The sequence below is a fragment of the Ochotona princeps genome, chromosome 3, assembly GCF_030435755.1.
Source record: "Ochotona princeps isolate mOchPri1 chromosome 3, mOchPri1.hap1, whole genome shotgun sequence".
Taxonomy (NCBI): Eukaryota; Metazoa; Chordata; class Mammalia; order Lagomorpha; family Ochotonidae; genus Ochotona; species Ochotona princeps.
The window spans coordinates 73,121,771-73,143,198 of record NC_080834.1 but is presented as its reverse complement, the minus strand read 5'-3'; the positions used below and the strand labels follow the sequence as shown (position 1 = coordinate 73,143,198).

The 21,428-nt window shown below is 42.3% G+C and overlaps 1 long non-coding RNA gene across 1 annotated transcript in view; it reads left to right on the top strand.

Annotated features, from left to right (window-relative positions):
* The first annotated feature begins 4,767 nt into the window (after positions 1–4,767).
* Positions 4,768–21,428, top strand: part of LOC131479915 (uncharacterized) — a 176,241-nt gene continuing 159,580 nt past the window's right edge. The window contains exon 1 of the long non-coding RNA XR_009245169.1: positions 4,768–4,842. This is a non-coding gene — a long non-coding RNA (uncharacterized LOC131479915). The remainder of the gene's footprint in view (positions 4,843–21,428) is intronic.

The window sequence follows — 21,428 nt, the reverse complement described above, 5'->3', positions numbered from 1 at the left end:
TCAGTCACAGGCTTGAAGAACAATTCCAGAGCTTATCCCCTGCTCTGGGCTGACAGCGTCTCATTTCAATAGGCACCAAGAATCTAGTTTCCTGTTCCAAGGCTCCACTGATGAAGCGAGGTGTGATGATGCTGTGGCACTGGCTAAGTTGTCATGTCTCTGGTGCCTATAAAGATGGGGGCCTCCCACTCCCTGAGATATATCTCAGTATATGAAATGACCGCTGAAAGATAAAGGATTCTCCTTTTCACCCTTCAGCCAGGCAGTTCTGAGATTAAAAAAAAAATTTAAAGATTTATTTCATTTTTATTGCAAAGTCAGATATACAGAGAGGAGAGACAGAAAGGAAGATCTTTCATCTGTTGATTCATTCCCTAAGTAGCCACAGCAGCTAAAGCAGAGTGGATCCAAAGTGAGGAGCCAGCAGCCTCTTCCAGGTCTCCCATGCGGGTGCAGGATCCCAAGGTTTTGGGCCATCCTTGACTGCTTTCCCAGGGCACAAGCAGGGAGCTAGATGGGAAGCGGGACTGCCGGGATTAGGACCGGTGCCCATATGGGATCTTGGTGTGTGCAAGGTGAGACCTCAGCCGATAGGGACCCTGAGACAAAATTTAATGAGAATCTTGAGAAAGTTCTGCATGCCCCAGTGGCACACCACTTGGTAACACTACTTTGCCTGAGTCTTCTGTTTTTTCTCCTACTCCTTCCCCCATTTCATTCCTGCTCCCTGGCATCAGGTTACTAAATAGAAAGCATTTTCTTTTGTCCCAGACTCTGCTTTCAAGAATAAGCAAGATTAAAAAGATAATAATAACAAGACTAAAACACTAGGTAGGAGGATGGCTACAGCATAGCAGTACCAGATAGACCTTGTAGGCCTTGGGCCCCTGCACCCTTGTGGGAGACTCCTGGCTCAGTTCCCGGCCATTGTGATCATTTGGGGAATGAACCAGGGGATGGAAGATCTCACTCTCCCTCTCTTTCCTTCTCTCTATAACTCTGCCTTTCAGGTATAAATTTAAAAAAGACAATAGGTAATTTCTACTTGCTCTAAAGGAACACTCCATGGCAGCACCATCAGTGATTATATCTTTTTTGTTTGTTTCTGAAAGCCCCAGTTGGGGCATGGGGACAGGTAGTACAGTTGGCCTACAACTTAACAGACAGCTTTCCATTAGATGGGTCCAGGTCCCGCGTCTGCGTGGTGGTCCTCAGCAGTCTGATGAGTTGCTACTATGCACACGGAAGCACACTCAGTCTGTTTAATCAGGAGAAGAATCATCCAAAGCTTCGTGTTGTTTTGGAAACAAGAGTGTCTCATTTGTTCTTCTTTTCCTCAGCAAAAAGCTGGAACTTAGTGATGTAATTCTTTCTGCTAAGGAACTCAAACACCACTTAACAATGCATAAATCCTGGAATACAATCAGGAGTTTAAATTCATGAACACATGAAAGAATGCCTTGAAAGATAAAGGGGATTACCAAGATTAAATTAAAGCTGCACAGGTTCTGGCTCTGAGTAAAAACATCAACAATTTTAACTTTTTCCTCATTTGAGGTTCTGAAGATACTACAGAGAACAAAATTAATTAAAATCCCTCCCTTATGGAATCTGTATTCTAGTGGAAGCCAAGGTGAGACAGGAAGACATAATTAAATAATGAACATGTACTGTATTTAAAATAAGGGTCACAGGTAAAAATAGACCAGTGTGGGTATTAAGTGCTAAACTGTATCCTTTCCTGCATAAGCCATACCCTACAGACTAATCCCCGGTCCCATAAGGTCATTGCATGCGGACACAAGACCTTTATGAAGAAAGTTAAGATATGCATGGGCTTTAGAGTGAGCTTTTAGTCCAATGGAACTGGTATACTTATGAGAGGAAATCTGGACACACAAGGGGCTGCGGGACTTCGTATAGAGGAAACCTCCTGCATGGTGGGATAGTCTGATGAATAGTGATGTCACCAGGCTGAGGACAGTGCCACTGGCCTTGGGTGGGTGTGCAATTTTGCTTTTTTTTTTTTAAAGATTTATTTATTTTTATTGGAAAGTCAGATATTTACACAAAAGGAGAGACAGAGAGAAGCCTCTTCCAATTCCCCAAGTGTCCACAGTGGCCAGAGCTGAGCCAATTTGAAGCTAGGAGCCAGCAGCCTCTTCCAGGTCTTCCATGAGGGTGCAGGATCTCAAGGCTTTGGGCCATCCTCGACTGCTTTCCCAGGCCACAAGCATGGAGCTGCATGGGAAACGGGACTGTGAGGATTAAAATCGGTGCCCATATGGGATCCAGGAGCAAGTAAGGTGAGGACTTCAGGCACCAGGCTATCATGTCAGGCCCAGCAACTTTGATCTCTAAGCTATAGCCATGATCAGGACAGCTATACCAAAGAAATATTTTTCCATATTCTGTGTGACTTTCAAAATGCCTGTGGATCTCTCATGTAGAAATTGATTTGTGCTAATTTCTAAATTCCATTGATACCAAGCTGGGATCATACAATCAACTTTACAGTGAAAACAAGTAAAACACTCTGGAAAAAATATATTGGATTAAACTTTGCAAGGTTTTGTAAGAGTTTTTGGTCCCATATTTCTTTCCTTATATTTTGGGAACCCAATATAATGTGTATTAGACTGATACTATCTCACAAGTCACTAATGACTGTTTAAACTTATTTTTATTCTGTATACTTTACTTTTGAATGGTTTTTCTTCAAGTGTAGTAATTTTCTCTAACATGTGTCAAATCTACTGATATTCTCATCAAGTAATTACAACTATTAGGATTTCAATTGTAGGGCTTCCTTTTTATATTATTGATTTTATATTTCTGTTGAGGCTCCCCATGACTTTATCTCTATGGCTTCATCTATTTAATCTACCCATTTGTCAATTATTTTACATTCCTTGTCTACTAATTCTAATATCTGTAGATTTTCTGCTAGTAATTTATGAAAAAAGTGATATTACAGAACAAGGAGATAAGAGTAATTTTTTTCCCCAAGAGGACACAGGCCAAAGGGATGCCTATGTGATAAAACAAAACAAAACAAAACAACCAGTCCTGAATTAATATCACACTTCAAAATGAATTTTGCATAGTTTATATATATATAAATGTCAAAGAAAAGACCAGTTTCCAACACAAGAGACTGTCATTACCATCCTGGAGCAGGCAATGATTCCTTGCAGGCCGGCAAAGGCTACACTAAAGCAGAAATACTTGGTTTTCTTTTTTTGGGAAGTGGGGGAGAAACAACAGAAAAAAGAATAACTTACTTCAAAATGCCCCCAAAAGACAAAAAGTAAAGCAGAAAAAAAATCAAATATAACATGCAATTTACAAAACTCAGGCAGTTGAATAATTAATGTGTAATTCAAGCACAGACAACTAAATCATGAATCTCAGGGTAAGCAGCAGTCACACCCGGAGAGTTGTTCCCAACTGGGCGGGCGGATGAAGGGAGCTGGGAAGAGCCTTATTTCTTGATCTGGGTAGTGGCTGCCAAGGGTGTGTTTATCTTCGAAAGAATAATGAATTATTAATTTTATATTTTATTTTAACATTTAATTATTTATTATTCATTTCTTATAATGAATTATTTTTATAATTTGTGCAATTTTCTGTGTCTAACACAAAACACCAAAATCAAAAATCCAGTTTAGTAAACTGTCCTATCAGTACAAATTCCCTCCTCAAAAAAAAAATCTAAAGAAATATAAATATTTTAACAGCCATTTCATGTGCGCTTGAGATCATGGGGAGTTTTACTTTCTTCATCTACTCCTCAGTATTTTCTATTCACAAGAGTAATGTATAGCCCATTTGTAACTATAAAAATCTTAAAAGACAACAGTCTGAGAGATCGTCAATTTTCTTTCACATTAACTTATTTGAATGAGACTTTTGCTTCCGGATGGAAAGCAATGCCATTTCAGCCGCCGGTCTGAAGGTTTCCTGGTGGCCCGCGACCCCCGTACGAGCCACCACCCTAGGAGGAAAAGCCTGCGTGCAGGTGGAGGAGGGTGACCCAAGAGACCGAGCCCCGAGAGGCAGCAGAGCTCGGTCCTCCGGTACACCGGGGCGGGACAGGGGTGCTGGCTCGACTCAGGCCGGCCGCTCACCGCGTTCTGTACACGTGCAGGCGGCTGTGAAAACAAAGACGAGTATGCGACCTGCAAACCCTACATTATTCACAGGCAAACTCCCCCAGCGGAGGTTCTACGCAGACAAATCCGAAGGTCTTTAGGATTTTACCTGGGTCTGCCCTTGTAGGGGCGCAGCCGGGTGTGGGTCGAGTGCGCCCGGCGGCACCGGGACCGTGCGAAGCGCACGGCCAGTCAGAGTCCACTCCACAAAGTGTACAAAACTCAGCCCTGACGAATACAGCCGGGAAGCGGTCCTGGGCGGGGGCTCCGAAGCGGTGAGGATGCCCGCTGCAGCCCTCCGCAGCCCGCCAGGCAGCAGAGCTCCCGCCAGCGCCTTCCTCCCTGGAAGTCTCCAGCACACAGCGAAACCGGCCTGTCACCGGGCGGACCACCAAGCACACCCGGCTTCCGGGTGGCGCCGCGCGGGCCTCCCAGCGCATGCGTCAGGCCGCGTATGCCCCGCCCACCTCTCCACCCCATCCACCCGCAGGCCGCACTTACCTTCAGGCCCCGCCCACCAGCAGGCCGTACTCACCTTGCAGGCCACGCCCACCGCGCGACCCCGGCGTCTCCCTCAGGCGGCTGCTGAGAGCGCGAACTCCCGCCCTGGTGTCGGCTGAGGAGAAAGTCGGGGAGGAAAGTCAAGAGTGTTTTCAGAGTTAGTTAAGTACAACGTAAACCCCAGCCTGTAAGTGTTGCCGATGTATACGCAAAAGGCCGTTTCGTACCGTTTCGTTTAGTGTCCCAGTGTCTTTATTTTGAGAATAACGATGTCTCAATCACAGCGCCACAGACCTGACCTGTCGGGGAGGCTGTGTGTGTGTGTGTGTGTGTGTGTGTGTGTGTGTGTGTGTGTGTGTGTGTGTGTGTGTGGTTGGGGCATATCCTGTGCTGAGCTGCCCTAGCCTGTGCCACCATGTGCCAATGTGTGTGTGCACCTGCTGTGGTGCAGAGGGAGGCCACAACTGCCCCCTCCAGTTCTAGTGTCCACAGGTGCTCAGTGCCATCCCCATGCTTGGGAAAGTTAACACTGCTACGTTATTCTAAGAGTTTGTACTCGTCTTCTCAGTGATTTTCCAAACATCTTGGATGACCTCACTGTAAAATATGGATCTAAGTTATCACAAGGATTACATGTTGTAGTTATTGTTGCAGTTCCCCACCCTTGTCGTTTCCCCTGGCATTACCGTTTCTGAAAAGTTGGGGCCACTGTTCTTCCAGAATATCCTTGGACTTAGGTGTGCCACATAGGTTCCTCACTGTAAGGTGGATGATGTTTGGGTAAGAATCCTAGTTAGGTCATGTGTTATCCGGTTTTGCATAGTTTCAGATGACCATGTAGCTGTTCTAACAGCATTTAATTTTTTAAAAAGTTCTTTTTCTTTCTCCAGGAATTTGAGCTACCACTTTAATCACATACATAAATTTCAACCCTGTACTTGGGTCTGCACCTGTGTTTTCTATTGTATTGTTCACTCATTTGCTATTATTTTAATTATGGAAACTAAAAAATGCATTTCAGTCCCTGATAAAACTAGATCTGCATCATTGCAGTTTTTTTCCCTAAAAGAGTGCTTTTATATTGTTTGCTTATCTATAAATTGTGTATCCTATCTTCACAAACACAATACATCTTTTTAGAGATTTGTTTTTTATTAGAAAGACAGATTTATAGAGAGGAAAGACAGATAGAAGGTTTTCCATCCAGTGACTCACTCCCTAAATGGCCATAACAGTGGGAACTGAGCCAATCTGAGGCCAGCTGTCAGGAGCTTTTTTCCAGGTCACTCACGTGGGGTGCAGGGGTACAAGGACTTGGGCTGTCCTCTGCTGCTTTCCCAGGCCAAACACGGAGCTGGATGGGAAACAGAGCAGCTGGGACACAAAAAAGCCCCAATATGGAATGTGGGAACCCGCAAGGGGAGGATTAGCCAGTAGAGCCATCACACCAGCACCCATAAAAACATTTTTAAAAACTGACATCAATTTGTGATGTTTCATTTTTCTATTGAAGAGCAAGGCTTACTCTTTCTTTTACTGAAGAACCAGCTTTGTGTCTTTCAGAAAAGTGTTAACATTTTCTTGCATAACTTTCCCTCATTTCTTAAACTGATTCCCTGGGAATGGCTTCTTTCGTTGTTAGTAATGTAAGCAAAATCATCTGTTGTATTTTCCCCCTATAATGGTTTATTGTTTAAGCATGTGAAAGCGTTGATTTCTAAGTGTAATGTTCTGTCTTGATACTATGTTGAATAACTATCTTGTGTCTAGTAGTTTTCCATTGATCTATTTATAGTTCTATTGACATTTTTTCTATAAATTCAGTGATGCACTTTGGAGCTCTCATTGCCCATGCTTGCCTGTCTCTCTCATGTTCGCTGGACACAACCTTCAGTGTCTTGGTAGTTTCTTTGCTTTCTAACAGAGTCCCAGTCATGGCACCTAGAATCAGCAATTTCTCAAGTAGTCCTCATTGCTTTCAGTAAAAATAGTAAAAACAGGATTGACAGACTAAAACCTGTGCGTAGAGAGATGTTCGTGGCTAAGTGACTCATCACCACTTAGAGTTTTTGCTGCAAGAGTTGGGAAATACACAGTTTTTCAAAAGAAACATAAAAATGATTCATAACTTGATGTTGATTTTCTGACTTTAATGAAAGATTCTAGGGGTTTTACTTGATTTTATGTTGAATGTGTTTTCTTGAAGCGGAAAAGCATAGCCCCTAATGACTATAATGTAACTCATTTTTAATTTCTCCCAAATAGTAAAAATAATAGTAAAAACTAATAGCAAAAATGGTAAATGCAGGTAAACATAGTTAGGCTTGTGTCATGCTGATTTCAATGTAGATTGCTGAATTAAAAAGAAAATAAAGTGCAAAAAACGCATAAGCTTAGGTGGATTATCTAATTCATTTTATTTCATTCTTATGTTTGGTACTGAAATCTATGAATTTCATTCTGAGCAGTCTTTAGCAGTATCTTGTAGGCTTGGCAGCCATGCCATTTTGGTTTAGCAGTTTTCAATATCACTTAGTATTTCACTTTCAGTCAAGTTTTATACAATAGAAAAATGTAAAGATTTGAGATAGGATGGCTTTTTTATGTGTGAACTGTTAGTAATTTTTAGTTTTATATTGTTGATATACTTGCATGTTTGCGTATATAACTTGGTGAGGTGTATGCATGTGTATTTTTAAATTACAAATCAATTTTCATGCATGTCCTCTGTACTTGTTTTAGATTAAGAGAGGTATATTATATTAGCATCTGCTATTGTTTGTGTTTTTGAGTTTTCTTTGAACTGCTTGTAACTTCTGCAGAAATAAAAGCAGCTGTTGTGTTATTTGCCCTGAACCTTTCCAGAAGTATTTTATTTCCACCACTGTGAACTCTAGCCTTCAGCATTCAGCGCTGAGAGATGTTCTTGTTTTTGTCATGCTGCTTGGTCTCAGTTCTGTGATACTGAATTTCAAAAATCTCTAAGTTTCTTTTTAATTTGCGTTTTCTTGCTATATCTCAGCCCATCCTTCTTTTCATTTCTGGCTTGTTTGAAGCGGATCTTCTCATACATATACAGCACAGAGTAGAGTTTTCTTTTGGCTTTAGCCAGGTTTTTTCCCTTTTACTAGTGGGTGAAGTCCCCTGCTGGTTAGGTGTAACTTATTTCATCTGTGCATATGTCATAATAGCATATGGATGATGCTGTGTGCCATGTAGGAATAGAGGGGAGGGAGGGGTTGCATAGAGGTATTGCTATAATATATGGGAAAGCAGTGGGAGGGAGGATGGGGCTGGTGGAAGGGGAAATCCCTGAGCCTAAGGAACTGTGTCATGAAAAATAATATGTATATACATACAAACATATATATCTCAAGCTAATGACAGAGATCATCAAGGACACACAAAACTGGAAAGATATTCATCGCTGATTGATTGAAAGAATTAATATCATTAAAATGTCTGTATTTAAATGCCCTGATTTCACATCAGAGTACCTGGGTGTGTTTCCAGCTCCCATTCTGGATTGCAGCTTCCCGCTATGTAATGGTGGGAGGCAGACAGCCATGACTCTAGTGATTGGGGCCGGGACTGGGTTCCTGGTTACAGTCTTCAGCTTGGTCTCACCCTGGTTTTTGTGGTCATTTAGTGAGCCAATGGATAACTGTTTGCTCTTTGTTACATAAAAGCGTTCTCTGAAGATGTAGGATGAACAAAATTATAAACGTACAAAAAGTAAATAGGTGGTCAGAAAGCCTCACTGAGAAAGTGATTTTGGCAAACAACAATTCAAGTAGGTAAAGAAGGAGTCGTTTGGATAAGGTGGTCCAGGCAAGGGCCTGCGAACAGCTGGTGGGTCGCAATGAGCAGAAGGGAGCTGTGTAACCCACCGAGTAAGCCAACCCGGGGAAGGAAGGGCCAGAGCTGACCCTGTCGGCCTTCCCACCTTTGAGAATTTTGGGGCCAGATTTTGAAATGTTCCTACTTCCCCCACAGCCCAGTGACACTTGTAATAACGCTGTAGGAATACATTAACAACCTGGAAAGTCCAGCCTAGCGAGGAGAGGAAGTCAGACTTGTGGGTGCTATTTTTGGGTCTGGAACTGAAATTATGCGTGAAAATAGTTTCATACTTGATGCCTTTGCGGGTTGGATTACTCAACACGCTTCCCGGCCTCTTGTAATGCAGAGCAGCCATCCTTCCACCCCCACAAACACCTCACCAAGACGCCCCTTACCGGGACTAGCAACATTCGGAAAGCACAAAGCATTCACATTCTACATTGAGAATTTGTACTAATGGCCAGAGAACAACACTGTTTGGGAATTCCTTGGGGGAAAAATGCGGTATTTGGCTTAGAGCAGGCTTTTCTCTTTTTACAAAGAAATTTGATGTACTAGAAAGCTAAGTGAAGCGAAATGTATGCGTGTGAGGACTCGGTATTGAATTATGTCTGCAGTCCAGAAAGTCTGTGTCCAGAATGGAAACAGAGAGGAGATAAACTTTTTATACCGGAGGCCTAATTTCTTGTTCCTGTCTTTAGGCAGTTTCATTTGGAAGCGTTTCACTTTCCCTTTGCGATCCTTTTTTTGCTTTGTTTTCTTCACAATTCTTTTTTTCCCAGCTACACTGTCACAGTGTAATACTATCTGACTCACAACCCTTATAGAAAACTGAACGCCGCATTGTAAAATAGGACACAAAACAAAAGACTTTATCTGGAGCTGAGGTCATCGCGGCGCTGGGAGACCCAACGCAGTCATTCAGCAGTGTCTGGGCCCCTGCCTGCCGTTCCTGGTACGCTATTGCCCCCTGCTGTTCTCAGGGAAGTACTGACTTCAAAAATGAAGCTTTTCATGACGTTGCACGTTTTAACACAGAGCAAGCAAGTCAGCCTAGTCTTTCCAAGGTTTAACCAGAATAATTTCATGAGGTGCTTTCTAAAAGGATGACTAACACCGGAAATTACAAGTAGAATTTCCTACTCCCTCACATGTGAAAAAGAAATGGGATTCATTTGTTTGGCTGATGCATCCACTTTCCCTTTTGTTTCCTAGGGGGCAGAGCCTAGGCCATTGAAGTGGTCTGGAGCTGTACCGGTAGAGAGACAGGAGTGGATTGAGAAAATGGGGGGCGAAGTGCCCAAAGAGGGGGAGCGGCTGATGGATAGTTTCCAGGCAGTGACCGTGCAGCAGTTCAGCCCTGACAGATGGTTCGCGTTCTACCAGGAGCTTGGGCTGCCGCTAGCTGTGGGCAGGAACCTAGATGGCCCACTTAGGAGCCTTCAGCCCTGCTGCTTATTTTTCTGAGCTTGGCCCAGCAAACTTCTCACAACCTGTATGTCATGGAGTGGAGCCTGTGATGCAGAGCAGAGCTCTGGAGCTGAGAATCTGGCCAGCTCTGCCGTTTTCAGAGAGGTCAGGGGTCATCTCTGGCTTGGCTGACGGCCCACGTGCACGTGTGTGTATGTGCAAGCACAGGAATGGCATGTGTGTGTATGTGCAAGCGTGGGAATGGTATGTGTTGGGCTTAGACCACAACCACCAGGGCTTCCGGAGTTTCCAGTGGGCTTGAGAAAAAGCTGGACTAGGATCCCCTTGCAAGAAAAGCAGCTTGGAAGTTGGGGTCTTTATTCCCCAGAATCTTTCCTCGTGAGATACCTGGTTAGAACAGAATCTGCTCAGATTCAGAAAATTACAAGTGTTTTTGTTATGGTAAACCTTGATATCTACCCTGAACTGCGCTTGAAAGATTTAGTTTCTGCTGTAAATACCACTAAAAATGTTACTGTTAAAATTTTGGAAGTCCCTAATTCAAAGGCACATACGGATTTTAAGAAATAAAAACTCGAGATAATGTTTACATGGCTTATTTCAGACCACAGTGGTCTGATTCTTTAATGCTGTGCAGGCTATGTTCACAGTGTTGTTTTCAGTGTTGTGATTTTCTACTTCTCTTGTATGTCTTGCTATTCATTTATCCTCCTACCCAAGCTTATCTATTTTTGCTTTTAAGATTTTGTATGTTTTAGATGTTTTCTTAACTTATATATGAAGGGAAGGAAGGGAGGAAGAGTGAGCGGGAGAGAAACAGCTAGCCAGCGCACCTGCTGGTTTGCTCCCCATATGCCCTGGTCCAGAGCTTAAGGCAGAAGCCAGGAACTCAGTTTAGGTCACCCAGTGGGATGACTGAAGCCTAGCCAGCAGGCCATCACCTACAGCCTGGTAAGGCGCAAACCAGTAGAAAGCTGGAATCAGCAGTGGAGCTGGGATCAGCTTTAAGTCCTCTGGGGTATGGGAATTTAACCCCTTGGGCCAAATACCACTCTCACTCTCACATAAATTTATATTCTCCACTGAGCTAAGTGTTTAAGATATGGAAGAATAGGGCACACCATGCTTCCAAGACTTTCATAGTGCTTTAGCAAATTGTAGAATATTTTCACAATAATCATGCTAAGAGTGAGGTCAGGATTTTGTTACTTTATTCGTGTTCATTTTGTTACCTTGTTCCATTCTAGGCCATGCATGCCATTCTGTTCTACTCCATTCCTTCTCTTTACACTTCACTTTGTGCTTAGACTGAAATTTCTTTTTTAGAAGATTTATTTATTTGAAAAGCAGAGTTACAGAGGTCAGGTGGGGGTGGCAAATCTTTAGTCTGCTGGCTCACTCCGCAAATGGCTGTATAGCTGGAGGTGGGCCAGCTCAAAACCAGGATCTTCTGGATCTCCCACGTGGGTAGCAGGGGCCCAAGTGCTTGGCTCATCTTGGCTGTTTTCCCAGGTGTAAGAGCAGGTAGCTGCACCAGTGCGGGAGTAGCTGGCCAGATGGGATGCAAAATGGCAGATGAAAGCTTAACTTGCTATGCCATGGTGAAATTTCAAATTAAGACATGCTTATTCTCTTTTTGTGTATTTTTGCCCAGGTGTTAGTACTCTAGCACTTAGTAGAAGTTTGCTTATCATGATAGCCTAGTGGCTAAATCCTCACTCTGCATCCCCTGGGTGCTTGTTTATATCTCGGCTGCTCCGCTTCCCATCCAGCTCTCTGCCTGCAGCCTGGGAAAGCAGTAGAGGATGGCCCAAAGCCTTGGGACCCTGCACCCATATGGGAGACCCAGGGGAGGCTCCTGGCTTCTAATTGACTTGACTCCGGCCGTTGTGACCACTTCAGGGTTGAAGCAGTGGATAGAATATTTTTTTCTCTCTCTTTCCTTCTCTTTGTAAATCTGCCTTTCTTAAAAAAAGAGAATCTAAGTTTATTTCAGTTTAAGGGTGTGGAGGTGGACCCCCTTTGCTTCAGCATCTGATGGTTCTTGTTGGCAGAGTTGCAAACTGGCACATGGCAGCAGGAACTTTGAAAGAGTTGCAGAGAGAGGCAGAGAGACAGAGGCAGAGAGGAAGAGAGGTGAGGCAAACGGGGAGAGAGATCTTTCATGCACTGGTTCACTCCCCAGATGGATGCAATGATCATAGTTGGGCTGGCCTGAAGTTGGGAGCCAGGAGCATCTTCTGGGTCCATTGTGGGTACAGGGGTCTAAGAACCTGGACCATGCTACGTTGCTTTCGCAGGCCATTAGTGGGGAACAGGGTCAAAAGTAGAGCAGCTGGGACTTGAACTAGCACCCATTTGGGATGCCAGCACTACAGGTAGAGTCTGATATGCAACTTTGCCAGCCTCTATTAATTTTTAAAGTTTTTATTAGTGTAAAGAAAACAGATTTCATGTATTTCACAGGAACAATCCTTAGAAAATAACTGTACTTCACTTTTTCAAAAGAAATAATGTAAATTATTAAATAAAAAATCTCAAAACAATAATTTGAATTATTTTTCTTTTAGAAGCAAGAATTAATTTACTACTGTTTCTTTGTACAAAATTCAAAGTATTGGAACCTGTTTTGGCCTTTTTAATTTTTGCAATCCAGATTGTTCATATTTAATTGTTCTGTTTAAATTGCTTTGAGGGCTTCTGTAATAAACTGTAGGCCTAATTGGTTGCACAGTTTCTTTGAGTTGCTGGGAAGTGAATCTTCCCTGCATGTGTATGAAAAGGATATACAGTAGGGTTACATTTTGCTTCTCCTTTTCATCACCTTCCAAAGTTCCTAGGACTTTACTAGCCAGTTTGGAAATATTTTCTAAGTGCAGCAGTGAGAACCGTTCTGGAGGACACTTGCAGGCTTAAAAAAAATGTTGATAACTCCTGTCGATAGTTCCAAGGCTTCTATGACTTACCTATTTTGCTGTCCTTCCTCACATTAGATTTTGCCTAAAGTGTGTTTCTGGCAAGTGCCAGCTTGTGCAGTGCAGACGTGAGCTGGTGCATTGTGTAATGCAATCGCCAGGAAGCAGGTTGTCCAGGCTTCATTGTGCAGGGTGCTGGGCTGGCTGGTGATTAGAGAGAACCGCAGGGACGATGTCCCCAGTCATGGCCCCAAGCCTGGAGTTATTTATAAAAGAATGTGCAATGAATGATTTAAAAAGTTTGAAACACAGGATTAGAAGACAAAGGTGAGCAAAGTATATGGGATTTTATTTCTGTTTCAGTATTTTTTTTTTTTTTTGTGGAGGGGGAAGCTTGCTTGGTGCAGTTTATGTGGCTAAAACTATAGAAGGAACAAACTTTGGTCTCAAATTGTCCATTCAAGAAGCTAGAATTCCTAGACATGGAGCTCTAATACATATAGCAAACAAACAAACAAACAAACAACAAACAATTGACCTTTCTCCATCCTCACCATGTCTGTATCTCTCAGCCCAGATCTTCTCTGGAGGGCTGACAAACAATGCGAACCCTGAAAGCTTTTTGCAGTTGGTCATCCATGCATAGCCAGATAAGAGAGCAAGGCGGGGCTAGGAAAAGAATAGTCTGCCTAAGTGTAAAAAGGGAAATATTCTCCTGAGATGGTGAAAATGCATCATTAAATATCCCTAATAGGCATCACAAATAATTTATATGTGCTTGAAGCCTGTAAGTCTGAAGTTTATATTTAAATAGCATCTTCCTGAAACTCAAATTGCCTTAAGGCCTGTGGGCATATAAGATTATTTTGTATTCATGAAAATGTCTTTTATAATTGATGTGGATGTTTGCTGATAGCCCAAGACTAATTTGTAAGCTGGAAAGTTCATTTATTTATTCATTTCACATCTATTACACATTTACTCTGAGCCAGATACGATGCTATGTTGTTAGGTTAATTTACACCTTATTTATATTGTTGTTAGCCGTATTAACTCCAATTTCCAGAAATCCTGAGTGTAAAACAGGCCAGGGTCCCACCAAGTGGGATGATCAGCTTTTTTTTTGAGGTTTTATTGTAGCATTTATCAAACTTGTCTTTTCTAACATTAATTTTGTTGCTGGAGTGAGAGCAGAGCATTATCTGGGTTTGATAACCTGTGTCTTCAGTGTGTAACACAAAACTAGCAACATAGCAAGGACCCAACAAGTGTGCAGTAGATGCTCACGCCTATCTTGCTATGAAGACATTTTTATTTTCATTAGATGTTAAGGCTGTTTCGCACACTGCAATAATTTCTCCCGAGAAAAGGCGAAGTCTTTTGTTTAAAAAAACTCTTAGTTATCTAAGTATCTTCATTCCAGAATTTGACTGAAATATGGATCTGAGACCCCTTTAACATCTTAATGAAATCTTTCATGTTTATAATAATTAAATCTTCAGGTGAAGAATGAATCTTTGGTTGGAATTTATGAGAACAGGTATTCTTATTGCTAATGTAAGAATGTGTTTAAGCTGGCCTGGAAGGTAACATTAGTCTCTGGAGAAACAACCATTTTCTTGGAGATGCTGATAATGGGCCCTCTAAGAAACCTTTAGAGGCATCTAGCATTGCTTTCTAGTTAGTGGATCTGTGTCCATTACACTATGTTTCATGAGTCCTTGGGATATGAAGTAGCACTGAAAAAAAGACAATATTATTATGCAGCTAGAAAACTCTGCAATTTTTGTGAAATTCCTGTTCATTCCCAGTAGAGTGGGAATGAGTGATGGTGCTTTTAAGCAAAATTTCTGGCTATACACTTCTCATGTCTCAAAGAGAAAGAGTTGCCATTTGCTGTTGAACACATTGTATACTGCTCAAAGAAACACGTACTGTGTGTAATTTATGTCATGAGTGTCATACACATGAATGTGTATTGATAGAATTTTATGGGTGGTAAAGTTCCTTATCTTAATAAAACTGATCAACACATTTTATAGCAAATGGAAACAAGTGTTTTTATGAAGAGGTTCCCTGTTTTGAAACGTGCTTGAACAAGGCTTGCTACAGCATTGTGGTGGGCTGAACTTGGACATGTTGCACAGCTCTTGTGTCCTTCATATGGAGATGTTAATGCCAACCTTACTAAATTGTCACTAAAGTATTGGATTTGCTTGGCACATAGCATTCAGTAAGTACTTTCAAGTGACTATGAAAGCACTGAGCATAATGTTTATGATGAGTACTTAATAAACTGCAGCTCATTTTTTGCCTTAAGAGAGCATTTTAGAAGGAATAGTAGTGTGAGTGCCATTGAAGATGTTAAATGTTTCATCTTTTACACTTAATTATGGTACAATACTATGTACAGTTTTGCTATTGAGCTGCTTTGAGATCCTTTGTTCTTCTAAGAAGTGCACAAAAGGTGTAAAGCGCATTATTACCAGGTGACACATCTGCTGGTTAATTGTGCAGATGCCTCTGTAACAGCTGGAGGTGACCAGGCAGAACCTAGAAACATAGAAATCAGTCTGAGTCTCAGACCTGGCTGGCAGGGACTCAACTGCTGGAGCCAATACCTTCTGCCTTCCAGAACCATTGCCTGCTGCATATTATTAGGAAACTGGAATTGGAAGTGAAGTTGGCTCTAAAACCCATGCAGTATGATACGAGATTTGGGCCTATACCCTATGCCAAATGTCCACCCAGTAAGTGCCTTTCTTCTGTATTCAGTTGATTAGTTTTCATCTGAAAGTTTGTTTCAACCCCACTGTTCAGCCCACATTCATGCTGTTGGGTGTCACTGCCTGTCCAGCCAGGTCCACTCTCAGCCCTGGCTCTCATGCTTACTGGTGGAAGTTGCGGCCCATCAGAATGGTGCCCACAGCTTTCCTATAAGGCCCACTCCCAGCCGCAGATCTTACACTTTCCAGGTGGTTCTGTGGCCTAACCTGACAGAACTTGCAGCACTGCTAGCTGATGCTGCGGCAAAGCTCAACCTACCTGTTCTTACTTTGGTTCATGCATGCAGTAGATATGGTTGCTTAGCCCAGCCTGGCTCTCTGCCTAACCCAGTTCACATGCAAGACAGTGGGCTTTGTTGCCCTTCCCAGCCTGGTCAGCCCCAAATCCCAGCTCTCATGCTCACCAGTGGGAGCAGTCTCACCATAGGGAAGTTCCTACAGCTCTCTTACTGGGCTTGCTCTCATCCTGGATCTTATGTGTGCTGGTGGGTGCTGTGGCTCAGTCTGAATGGCTGACCTTACCTCAACACCCTCCAGTGGCTTGGCTTCATCTGTCCCAGTTCCAGCTCATGCTGGTGGATGCTAAAATCTAGCTTAGCCCAGCCTCCAGCCTCTAGTCCAAACCCTAATGTGAACTGGTTGGTGTTGCACTCTGGCCTGTTCTTGCACAATGTCCTGTTTCTCACATCTACCAGTAGGTGCTATGAACTGGTCCAGACTGGTCTGCCCCAGACCTGACCCATACATATGATGGTGGGTACTATAACCTGGTCTGGTCTGGGCTGCTCTCAGCCTTGGTTCTTGCATTCACCTGCAGGGACTGCATCCTGAAAGAGGAGTTCCAAAGCTCCTCTATCAGATCACCTCCCAGTGGCAGATCTCATGCACACTGTTGGATTCTTGGCACAGCCTGACCTGGTCCATCTCCTGTCCTGTCAGGTACAGTGGCCTTGACTGACTACCCCACATCCAATCCAGCTCTAACTGTTGGGTGTTACAGACCAGTCCTGTCTGGTCTACCCTTAAACCGAGCTCTTACATGGTCCAGTGGATGCAGAGACCTAGCCTAGTCCATCCTACATCCCCTGGCTCATGTGAATACCAGCGGGTATTGGAACCTAGTCCAGTCTGGCACACTGCAAACTCAGTCCACACCAATGCCGAAGGATACTGCAGTGATGTCCATCCCAGTTCCCCATACTGGCCATCACACTCACCAGTGGGAACTGCATCCCAGCAGGGGTGTCCACTTAGCTTCCCAATCAGGATTGCTCCTAGCACCAGATCTTGCGCATGCCAGTGGTTGCATAATTCATCACCCAGCTTGGCCTTTGCCATCAGATGCTGCAGCCTGGCCTGGCCTAGTCCTCCCTAGTCCCAACTGTCACTGATGAGTTCTACAGTTTAGCCCTGCCCAGCTTTCCTGTATCCCTGGCTTTCATGCAAACCAGTAGGTATGATAGCCTAGCCTAGCCTAGCCTAGCCCAGCCTGTTCCTAACCCCAGTACCCGTGAGTGTTGGTGAGTTCCATGGTCATACCTGATTCAGCCCATAGCTACTGCCAGCCTTTGAGCAAATCAGCTGGTGTAATGGCCTAGCCTAACATGGTCCACACCCTGTCCTGACACTGACTAGTGGGTTCTGTGGTTGAGCCCTGCCAGGAAGGCTCCCCAGCCAATGGCTTTTATATACACTGGTAGGCAGTAGTTAATACCAACAATCCCAGCTCAGGTCTCCCACATGGGCAGGTGAGTCCTGGTTTCCCTCCTCTAAACCACCCAGTCATCGCTTTCAATTACCTGCAAGTGCAGTAGCCTGGTTGGTGAAAGTCGCCCAGAAGTCACTCCTCACCTGTCACATTCTCCTTCAGCAGTCCTCCCTCTCATACATCCTCAAACCCTCTTCCCTGAGCAATCCACATCCCCCCCCCATTTCTGTAAGCATACTGATCTCTAAGCTTGGTACTCCCGCAGTGTACCATGCTAGCTGGTCCTGCCTGCCTACTCAGGGCCCATGCACATTTGCATACTGGTCCGCAGACCCTGTCTGCTGGTGTGCCTGCATCTGCCCTTCCCCCTCATTGTCTTAAGAAAAAAAGAGAATAGGCACACTGGTGTGGTTAACACAAATTTGGCATTAACCAGGCTCAGGAGGCCTGCCAGCTATGAGCTGCTTTTCTTCCAGCAGTGTGACACTTGCCTAGGTACAATGCAACCTAGGCAGTTGCCTGCAGCTGGGGCAAATCCTTTAACTCCCTAAGTTTCAGGTACTTATGTGCTTTCCAAAGATGGCTGGACACAATCTTTCTCATATCACTTGTTTTTTTCAATGAGGTCTCCTCATGCCTTCCTCATTGGAATATAGAGCATGATGAAAGGGACTCCATGCCAGTTACACGTGTATACCTTTGCTGCCACTTTCCTATCTGAGCCCACAACCTGTGAGAATTCTGAGCCTGAATCACTGAGCCAAATGGTGAGATCCTGGAGACGCAGCTAGAACTTAGGTGAGAAAAAAGGGGTGTGTTGAGTGCAGAATATAAGGAGGCATCCTCGGGGCATCTGCAAGAAGTTGAGAATGAGTGTCTCCTTAAATTTTGCACCAAAGGTACTTGTCTTGCCATAACCTAGTTTTGGCTCTGCCTATAGGACAATGCATCATATATATATATATATGTACATATAAAATACACATATATAATGCATATATAATGTATATGTGTGTATATATGTATATACATACATATATATATACATACATATATATATAATGGAAAGAGAGAGAGAGAGAGAGAGAGCGAGCTTCCAGAGGTACATGACATCAAAGTGAGGAAGTCATCCAGAACACAGATCTACAGCCCTCAGCCAACAGGTGGCATCAAGTGTGCCAGAGAGAACCCATCACAGAGAGGAGCTCAGAGGAGCTAAGCCCTCCTGAACTGCAGATCCCCTAAATCATGAGTGAAGTAAAATTGTTGTGTAGCCAACACGTGTTGGGTAGTTTGTTATGCAACAAGAGATTATCGTGTCCTGCTAGTGTTCTGTGGAGGTACTAGTTGATTGAGAAATACCAGGTTGCTTTCTGCATCTCAGATTTTGAAAGAGCAGAATATGTTTGACAGTTAGGTTACATAGAGGAAGACAGTGATGAGAGAGATTATAATGAGTGGCAACCTACAAATAGAATTTCTTGTCTTACCTCTGCAGTTCGTTGCTTTTGTTGCATAGTTGTACAACTTTCAATGTTTGGGGTTGACCAGAACAAAAGGAAATGAATACTCAGATTTGAGTCTTTATTGAAACAAAATCCATGTCTCTTTTGATCTATGCCATGCAGAGGGATGTGAAATGCCCATGTTAAGGCAAATAGCTTGCATTCTGAGGCCAAATGAACAAAATTTTCCATGGCTCTCATTTGTATTCATGCAGAAAGGAGGAGAGTTAGTGTAGTTATTTCTTCTTGACTTTTCCTGAACAAAGCAAGCTTTGAATGAAAGGCTTTTATGTATTTAGGTTGAATTTACTAATTTTCATTGAGTTCCTCCATTCTACAGTAGTTTATACATTCTTTCAAACCGTTGTTGGCACATTTATTTGTTTTCCTTTGTGGCAATTTTGAATTACTTGCAAACAAATCTAAGGGAAATGGAAATCTGGAAGAAGAGTTAAGAAAGGGAATGTAGTAGATGAGGTGTATTACACATAAAATTAAAATGTAATGGATGTTCTTAAAAGCAATTTTATAGGTTTCTGTGCTTGCTCCTACAAGTGTATAGTAAGTAAAAATTTCCTGGTCCATTATTCATTTCTACAGGCTGTTAGACATTTTTATGAGTTCTTGGAGTACTTATAATCTGTACTACACAATTTAGCACCTAATTATACTCTGTCTTATATTTTTCATTATTATATTATTCTGAAATTCTTGTTCTCTCAAGATTATATGATCTTAAAAGGCATAGACCATATCTTATACTTCTGTACTCACATTCCAAGTAGAATAGTGATGAACACAATCTCTATTTGGGAAAATTGTAATTGAGAAGTATAAAAAGCATTTCTATTGCCTCAAGTATCAGTGAATTTTTTTTTTTTTTTTTTTTGTGGAGTACCTGTTGTGTTTTTGGGCTTAAGAGTGTAAAGGCAGGCAATTTTAAAAATTTTTTCTCCCAAAGGAGTTTGTTTTCAAGTGGAGATACCAAAATATGAGGTTGTTTTGAAGGCAAAAGGATTTCTTTCTCTTTTTCCTTAGAGTCAGATCAGGGGAGACAGAAAGAAAGGAGGCACAAGCCATTATACTATCATTTCCATTTTTGACGTATCATTCCCATTTTGACTTTTCCTTTTCTCCAGTTGGATAAGCCAACAGTTGATGTCTGATTCGGGATGGGCTCACTTGGCTGAGCAGGTAGGCTAAATGGGTTGGCAAACCTTACATCCTTTTTGTTTTCAATGAGCACACTTCTTAGGGAATGGAATCCATATATTTTTTTGAAATTATGCTGAGGTGTCTATATGCTAGAATTTACCACTTCAACAAACATTCACTGTGTACTTCAGTGCATTAAGTACATTTATAGTGTCATGCAGCCCTCACCCCTCGCAGTCGCAGAACTTTTAATCATCCTGAACTGAAACACCACATTTTAAGAAACAATAGCTTGTCATTTCTTAATGCCCCCAACCCATGGTAACTGTTGTTCTACTTTCTGTCTCTTTGAATTTGACTCACCTACGAACCTCAAAAAATTGGAAACATAAGGCATTTCCCCTTTATTACCTGGTTTATCTCACTTAGCATAATGTTTTCAAAGTTGATTCAAGTTGTAGCGTGTGTTAGAATTCCATTCCATTTAAGGATGAATAATATTCCATTGTAGGCTTAGACTTCTTTTGTTTGTCATTTATCTATTGCCATATGTTAGGTTGTTTCCTCTTTTTGACTATTATGAGTAATTCTGCTGTTAATGTTGACATACAGACTATTTTAAGTTATTATAAGCACCAACACTGATTTAATTAAAGTTCCCGATGAGCAAAGAATTCTGCAAAGTACCTGGAAGAATCAGTGAATTTCTAGGATTCCACAACCTGAATTTAGACTTAAGGACTCATCAGGAAAATGTGATTTGGCAATGTATTTTTAGATTAGGACTATGACAAATATTTGGGTTCAGTAAATATGCCTTGTTTATTTATCCTTCAATATGTTTGCTGTCTTCATTTTCCTACTCTGTTACAACCCAAGGTGTGTGTCACTGCTGTGTACAACAGGACTGTGAAAATCATCGATTCCTCCACTTGCCTTTCCTTTTCTGTTTTCTTATAAGATGCTTTGATCATCTTACATTACTGAACAAAACTTTCTATTGCTCCTCATCATGTACAGGACAAAGCCCAAACTTGTTTTTCTAGGATCAGAGGTCTTTTGTAATCCAACACCAGCTTAACTTTCATACCCTATTACCTTCACTTCCTTGTATAAACTGCCCCAAGTCAAAATTGTCTTGTTATTCTCTGAACAAATCATTGTTTTCTTGCTTTGCCTCACTGCTATTTGTTCCATCATGAATAAATATTTTCATGCTGCCTTCAAGTTTTAGCTCACATATCAGCATTGCTGTTAAATCCTTTTAAAAACAATCATGTTTGGCAGTGTTGGCTTGATCTTTTGAATGTTGTGCACTTACTGTAAAATTAGTCATGTTAAGGATGCTTTTTGTAATAGCAATCCTTTTTTTGAGCCCTTGGGCTAGGGTGAAGTGCTTTTCTTGCGTTACTTAATTTCATCTTTACAGC